This window comes from Panthera uncia, chromosome D4, assembly GCF_023721935.1.
Source record: "Panthera uncia isolate 11264 chromosome D4, Puncia_PCG_1.0, whole genome shotgun sequence".
NCBI lineage: Eukaryota > Metazoa > Chordata > Mammalia > Carnivora > Felidae > Panthera > Panthera uncia.
Genome location: NC_064807.1, coordinates 79,404,446 through 79,412,665, shown reverse-complemented (window position 1 = coordinate 79,412,665; position 8,220 = coordinate 79,404,446). Strand labels below are relative to the sequence as shown.

General features: G+C 39.6%; 1 pseudogene; it reads right to left on the bottom strand.

Moving 5' to 3' along the window:
- Positions 1 to 6,909: 6,909 nt before the first annotated feature.
- Positions 6,910 to 7,977, bottom strand: LOC125922577 (olfactory receptor 1J4-like; annotated as a pseudogene).
- Positions 7,978 to 8,220: the final 243 nt, after the last annotated feature.

The following is an 8,220-nucleotide window of genomic DNA, read 5'->3' as shown; positions in this document are numbered from 1 at the left end:
CCTCTGGCCTTTTCCTTTTTGTATTGTACATTTTCATGTTTTTACAATTTTTCCACATTTAGCACAGATGGAATTCTATAGATTGACCTTGAAATCTACAGTTCCTAGTTGGTGGTCAAAAGAAACCTAAACAAGACAAGTAGAAAATATTCCTCTTCTTCCAAAACTAGAAAAGCAGCCACCACCCTGGGTGAGGAAATCGTCCTTGCAAATGTCTAATTTAAAGACACACACATTTCAGAGGTTATAACCATGCCCTGTGAAAGTACCTCCACCTGTCAATCCCAGGAGTTCTGAGGGATATAGTCTGACCTCCTTGTCCAGGTTAATGGCACTGAAATGCTTATATCTATTAAATAACCCAACAACTCTGCAAGACTTATTTGAAAGAGAAATGAGAGCATCCATACCTTATTTAAATTAACACAGGAAAGGACAAAACTGCAATTCCCAGGCTACAGAAAAACAGGATTTTAATATAATATTCAAATGTAAGATTTGCTATTTATAACAAATAAATATTGGCACTCCCCACATGGTAAATAATTTTTTTGCCTTTTATACAAATGACCTCCCCAAATCCTTCCTCTCCCTAACCTCATTCTTGTGTGGTCTTATAAAGTTCAGGATCCATTGGCGAATGGTACATGCAGCTGCATGAGATTTGACATTAACGTTTCCCAGCCGGGCTCCTCCTCCACAGTATAGCTAGAGGGACTAGCTGAGCGTACGCTGGGTGTTTTAGCAAAGTCCCTGCTGCTGAATTAGGACTGCACCTGAGCTGGTCACAGGACTTGGAGCTGCAACTGGTACTGAGCTCTCTGTTGGGAGCCTGGCTGCTGAAAGAAAGGGCTGGCTTAATTTGGGGTGGGGGGGGGGGGGTCCTGAAGGACATCCATCTCCTGTCCCTGCCTCTCACTGCACTCTGTTAGAGGCACTGTACTAAGTACTTGGTCAGTCACCAGCATACATTGCCTCCAGCTTTCTGATAGATCATATAGCATCATCACTCCATTTCACAGAAGAGGAAACTGAGGCCCAGGGAGGTGAGGCAACTGGCCCCATTGCAGGGCTCACTAGCAGTGTGGCTGGGATCCCAGCTCCAGGCTCTCAGACTACCCAAGCCTGAACCTATTTTTTTTTTAATTTTTTTAGTGTTTATTGATTTTTGAGAGAGAGAAACCGAGTGAGAGTGGGGAAGGGGCAGAGAGAGTGGGAGACAGAATCTGAAGCAGACTCCAGGCTGTGAGTTGGCAGCAGAGAACCCAATGCTGGGCTCGAACTCATGAACCCTGAGATAATGACCTGAGCCAAAGTTGTCAGAGGCTTAACTGACTGAACTACCCAGGTGTTCCCCCCACCCCACCAAGCCTGCACTTATACACAAATCTTTGAGTACCAGGAGACCACCCTGCCAGCCCTGGTCTGGGCACTCCACAGCGTCAGGATGGTGTGTTTTCTCTTGGCCTTTAAGGTGTTGCTGGCCAACCCAAATGGGGCTCTAATTGACATGACAGTTTGTAGCTACCAGACAGAGGGTCAGCTATGAGGCTACCAGGAACCACACTCAGGTCTCCCTCCTAGTACCTACCTAGAAGCTGGAGTCTGGGCACCTCGCTATTACCAGGCAACAGGATTTGACACTAACCAAAGGGAGGGCCATGGACACAGATCTCTGGGGCTGGTTCCCAGAGAGAGCCTGCCTCTGCCATCCCCAATTCTTGTCCTGGCTTCACCTCTCTATCTTGCTGAGCACATCCATGGCCCAGAACCAGGCCCCAGTGTTCTCGCCAGGCACAATGCTTTAATTGTTGCGTGCCAACTGGAGGAGTTCAGTCTGGGCATTCATTTCCAATTCCTGGAGCCAGAGGAAAGACAAGATGTCGACAAGGCCTGGGTGGGGAGCTCCTGGAAAAATTCTTGAATATATCTTTTGGTGCATGTATTATGCATCCCTGAATTGTATAGAGAGCAGTATATACAAAGTTGCATACACCTATTATTGCATTTATTTAGGATCTTGAGCAAAATTTTGTTTTTTTAAACCATTTTTTTTAGATATAATTGACATACAAAAAGCTGTATATAATTAGTGTGTACAACTTGATGAATTTGAAGACAAGTATTCACCCATGAAACCATCACCACAACCAAGGTCATAAACGTAACTATTTCCTCCAAAAGTTTCCTCCTACCCCCCCCCCTTTTTTTTCTTTTGTGGGTAAGAGCATATCTTAGTCTGTTTGTACTGTTGTAACAGAATACCATGAATGGGATGGCTTAAACAACAACCATTTATTTCTCACAGTTCTGGAGGCTAAAGGTCAAGACCAAAGCACCAGCAGTTTCTGTGTCTGGTGAGAATCCACCACCTGATTCATATACTGTCATTTTCTTGCTATGTTTGCACATGGCAGACGGGATGAGAGAGCTCTCTTGAGTCTCTTTCATAATCCTGTTCATAAAGACTACACTACCATGACCTCATCACTCCCAAAGGCCCCACATTCTAATGCCATCACATTGAGGGTTAAGATTTCAACATAGAAATAGGGGGCACAAACATTCAGTCGATGGCAGAGCACTTAAAGTAAGACCTAACTTATTAGCAAAATTTTAAGTATACAATACAGTATTGTTAACCATAGACACTCTTCCAACACAATTTTGAGTTGAAGTAGTGCAATTGATATCCTCACCTTGTTCCTGATCTTAGTGGGAAAGCATTTAGTCTTTCACTGTTAAGTATGATGTTGGCTTTAGGCTTTTCATAGATACCCTTATAGTCTAGGGAGTTTTTCTCTATTGCTAGGTTTTTAAGATTGTTTTAAAATCAAGAATGGATGTTGAATTTTGTCAAAATTTTTTTCTTCATATATGGAGATGATCATTAGAGTTGCTTTAGTAGTCTATTAAAATGATAAATCATGGAAATCTACCCCTGAAGCCAAGAGCACACTGTATACACTGTATGTTAGCTAATGTGACAATAAATTATATTTAAAAATAAAATGAAATAAAATAAAATAAAATAAAATGATAAATCACAACAATTGAGTTTTAAACGTTAAACCAAATGCATTGCTACAATGAAACCTAGCTGGCCAAGGTGCTTTAGCCTTTTTATATATTGTTGGATTTGACTGATTAAAATTTTGGTAATGATTTTTGCACCAACGCAAAAAGATGTCTGTGATTTTCTTATATTTTTACAGATTTGGTGTCAGAGTAATGCTGGCCTCAGAGAATAGTTTGGGAAATTCCTTTCTTTACAGTATTCTAGGAGAGCTTGTGGAGAACTGGTATTATTTCTTCTTTAAATGTTTAGTATAATTCACACAAGAGGCCATCTGTGCTTGTAATTCTTGTTATGCAGTGACTAGAAATTCAATTTCTTTCTTTTAAATTAATTTATTTAAATTCAAGTTAGTTAACATACAATGTAGTGTTGGTTTCAAGAGTAGAACCCAGTGATTCATCACTTACATATAACACCGGGTGCTCATCCTAACCACAAATTCAATTTCTTTAATACATAATTTCTTATGTATTTCTTCTTCTGTGAGATTTGGGATTTTTTGTGATTCAAGGAATTTGTGTGTCTCATCACAGTTGTCAAATTTGTTGACAAAGTTATTCATAACAGTCTCTTATTTTTCTTTGAATATCTATAGAATCTGTAGTGATGTCATTTCTCATTCTTCATATCAGTAATTCATATCTTTTTCTTTCATCTTTCCCAGTTAGTCTGGCTAAAGGCTTATTGATTTTATTGTTCTTCTAAAAGAACCAAGTTTTGGTTTAATTAAATCTTTCTGTTATTCTTCCTTTTTCTATTTTATTAATTTTGTCATTAGTTTATTGTTTCTTCTGGTTACTTTGTGTTTAATTTGATCTTTCTTTCTTGAAGTATAGTGACACACAATGTTATGTTATTTTTAGATGTACAACGCAGTGCATTGACAGTTCCATACCTTATGCAGTGCTCATCATGACATGTATAGTTACTGTCTGTCACCATACAATGTTATTACAATATTATCGACCATATTCCTTATGCTATACTTTTCATTCCCATAAGTTTTCAATTTTATAACTGGAAATTTGTACCTCTTAATCTCCTTCACCTCTTCATGCATTCCCCAAGGCCATTCTTTTTCTTTTATGTAAGCATTTACTGCTATATTATTTTGAAGTTTGGTTACTGAATTATAGTTGACATATAGTGTTAGATTTAGGTGTTCAACACTAGTGACTCAACAGTTCAGTGCATTGCTCAGTGCTCACCACGATAAATGTCGTTAACATCCATCACTATAAATATCACAGTATCATTAACTATATTCTGTATGCTGTAATTTTCATCCCTGTTATTTATTCATTTTATAAATAGAAGTTGTTACCTCTTAAACTTTTCCCCCTAGTTTTCTCATCCTTCCAAAATTTTTGCCTCCAGCTACCACCAATTTCTTGTCTGTATTTATGAGTCTGTTTCCATTTTCTTTCTTTTTTCCCCCCTTTACTGCTTTAGCTGCATGTCACATGTTCAGTATGTTTTGTTTTTATGTTAACTCCATTCTAAAGCTTTATAGTTTCACTTTTTATTTCTTCTTCAATTCATGGGCTATTTTTAAATGTGCTACCGAGTTTCCAAATATTTGGAGAATTTTCAGATATCTTCTTGTTATTGATTTCTAATTTAATTACATTGTGGTCAGAGAATGCTCTTTGTATGATTTAAATCTATTTAAATTAGTTGAGACTTATTAGATTGTTCAGAGTTCATTCATTTCTCCTGGTCTCTAATGCTACCATCCTGACATGAGAGACTTAAATCCCTTGTCTATATGATTCCAGTATTATAATTTCCCTACTTTTACATTTGTCTTCTTCCCATCTAGTCTCAACAAAAGAGCCAGAAGGATACTTTTAAAACTCTTTCTGGCTCTTTTGTTGAGACTAGATAGGAAGAAGACAAGTGTAAAAGTAAGACATGGTCTTGAACTTAAGACAGATCAACCTCTACTGATGACTTTCTATTGGTTTCTCAAGTCATGCACAGTCAGACCAAAGACCATAACTGCCTACAAGGCCTTACCCAAACAGATTCCTTGTTACTTCTAACCTTTATCTCCTACCAATCCTGATAGTCAATCTAGCCTCCTTTCAGTTTCTCCAATATGCGAAGCATTCTCCCATCTCAGACCCTTGGCAGTTTCTACTCCCCCTGTCTAAAATGTTCCTCCCCTCAGATAAAGACAGCAACTTTTTTTTCCTGTTCTTCTTAAGCTGTTTTCTTAAATCCTTCCTTCTTACAGAAGCCTACTCTGACACTAGACCACTTGAAATTTCTGTGCCATCCTCAACACTCCTTGTCCCTGTCACCTTGCTCATAATAGAAACTTATATATAACTTAATATAATTAAGTGATATAAAACTCATTATCTCATAACATATCATATGCTTTACATATTTTTTTGAATGATAGTGTCCTCCCTCTATAATATCAATTCCTCAAAGGGAGAAAATTTGACTTGTTAGAATATAAGTAGTTATAAAATACAAATTTATTTTTTTGATTAAAAAATGTTTTATGTTCATTTATTTTTGAGAGAGTGAGAGTCAGAGGGAAATCAGGGGAGGGGCAGAGAAAGAGGGAGACACAGAATTCAAAGCAGGCTTCAGGCTCTGAGCTGTCAGCACAGAGCCTGATGCGGGGCTGAAACTCATGAACTGAGAGATCATGACCTGGGCTGAAGTCAGACGCTTAACCAACTGAGCCACCCAGGTGCCCCTAGAATATAAGTTTACTTAATAAGTGATATCCCAAGCATAAATTTATCTTTGCTTCAACTAGAAATGAATTGTCTCAGTTTGGACAGAAACAATCCTCATTTTTCCAAACAAGAAGGAAGAAAAATAGAGACAATTGCACCAAGGAGAGTCCTGTAGAGGGAAAAAGACTTAGGATCATGAACTGTGTTAAGAGCATTGATTGCCTTACACATCTCTGTTGGGTTCTTTCCACCATGAGCACAATAAAATTAATGAGAGAAGCTAAAAGCTTTGCATTTTATTGAGTGTTTAGGAAGTTGTAATACAATGCTTTATTAATCGGCTACCTCATTAGGAAGACAAGCATTTTAAACTTCCTTGCTCTGAAAACTAGGAACTACACTATGTTTCTATAGCTCTGGGGAACTAGTTTCTGTAGAGAAACTAAAATATAGACTATCATTAATTTTTATGCAATGATTTTTAATGACACCTTAATTGCTAAAGCAACTCAATTTTATAAACATTAAAAGTAACTCAGATAAGGGGTGCCTGGGTGGCTTTGTTGAGCTTCGGACTTCGGCTCAGGTCATGGTCTTGCAGTTCGTGGGTTCAAGCCCCAGGTCGGGCTCTGTGCTAACAAACAGCTCAGAGCCTGGAGCCTGCTTCGGATTCTGTGTGTGTGTCTCTCTCCCCTGCTCATGCTCTGCCTCTCTCTGTCTCTCAAAAATAAATAAATGTTAAAAAAAAATTTTTTTTAAGTAACTCAAATAAGATGTCAAATACACATTTCACTCTGTATTTAACAAGTATTGTCTCAGGGGCACTGGGCTAGCCCAGTCAGTGGAGTGTGTGACTCTTCATCTCAGGGTTGTGAGTTCAAGTCCTGCTTGGGTGTAGAGATTACTTAAAATCATTTTTAAAAACACATTTGACAGTTCCAATATTCAGCTTGGAAGTTAAGAATTTAGAGAGTGAGAGGAGAGCTTTATGAAATTTTATTTCATACTTATAGCCCCTGGGAGTATAGGGATCACAAATAGGAAGGACTATTGAAAGGAGGGTGTATGGAGCAAAAAGTAACATTGGTCACCTGAGTACACAGTTTTTGAGGAGATCTCTGGGTCAGTGGGTCAGTGGATGACATAAGAACAAGAATAGGGGACTGTCACTTTGGAGAATAAGATTTCCTTTCTGAGAAATTGCCCCATGGCTCCTTTTGTATCTCTATTCCTCAGGCTGTAGATGAAGGGGTTTAGCATGGGGGTGACCACTATGTACATCACTGAAGCAATTATGTCTTTGTCATTGGAGTTGCTTGATGATGGGAAAAAGTGCAGTACCATGATTGTCCCACAGAACAGAAATACCACAGAAAGGTGGGAGCCACAGGTGGCCAAAGCTTTATATATCCCCTTGATCGAGGGAAACCTCAGGATGGTGGCCCCAATGCGACCATAAGAGACTAGAGCACCAATAAATGACAGGGTAATGACCAATCCCCCAACAGGGAAGATAAAAACTTCATTGAGGGAAGTGTCTGAGCAGGAGAGTTTAAGCAGGGCAGCAAGGTCACAGAAGAAGTGGGAGATGGTGTTGTCAGTACAAAAGGACAGTTGAGCCAGGAGGATGGTGTGGGACAGGGCACTTGTACAGGAGAGGGAACCAGGATCCAGCCAGAATAAATATACACAGCTTCTCCCTCATGATGGTGGTGTAGTGTAAAGGGTGGCAAATGGCCATGTACCTGTCATATGCCATCACTGCAAGAAGAAGGTTATCAATACAGCCAAAAAATATGGGAAAAAATATATCTGTGTTACACAGCTTGCATAGGGGATGGACTGATCCCAAGTATGCATGTTTATCAGCATCTTGGGGATGGTGACAGATCAGAAGGAGACATCAGTGAAGGCCAAGTGGCTGAGGAAGAAGTACATGGGGGTGTGGAGGCGAGAGTCCACCCTGATGAGCAGGATGATAAGCAGGTTCCCCAGCACCATGATCAGGTACATGCCCAGGAACAGGGTGAAGAACATGGCTTGCTGCTCTGGCTGGATGGGGAGCCCCAGGAGAAGGAACTCAGACATGCTGCTCTGGTTCTCCCTCCTTATGCTGCTTTCTGTCTGCTTAGATTGAAGGAATATAGGGAATGTTCCAGATGATAAATAGCAATAGTGGCAATCATAGCAGGCAATCATAGCAGGGTTATTTACTTTCTACTGAGGAATTTCTCAAGGTATTTCCCACATGCTATGGCCTGAATCCCCACCCTCCCCATCAGAGCTCCAATGACCAAGAAAATTCCCAACAATGTAAACCAGGGGAAATTTTTTTCTTCATCTAACAATGTGTTGGACACCATATTCTTCCCTGGAGAAAAAAGAAAGAGAACTCACATTCTAAAGAGTAGCCTGTTCAAGGGGCACCTGGGTGGCTTAGTC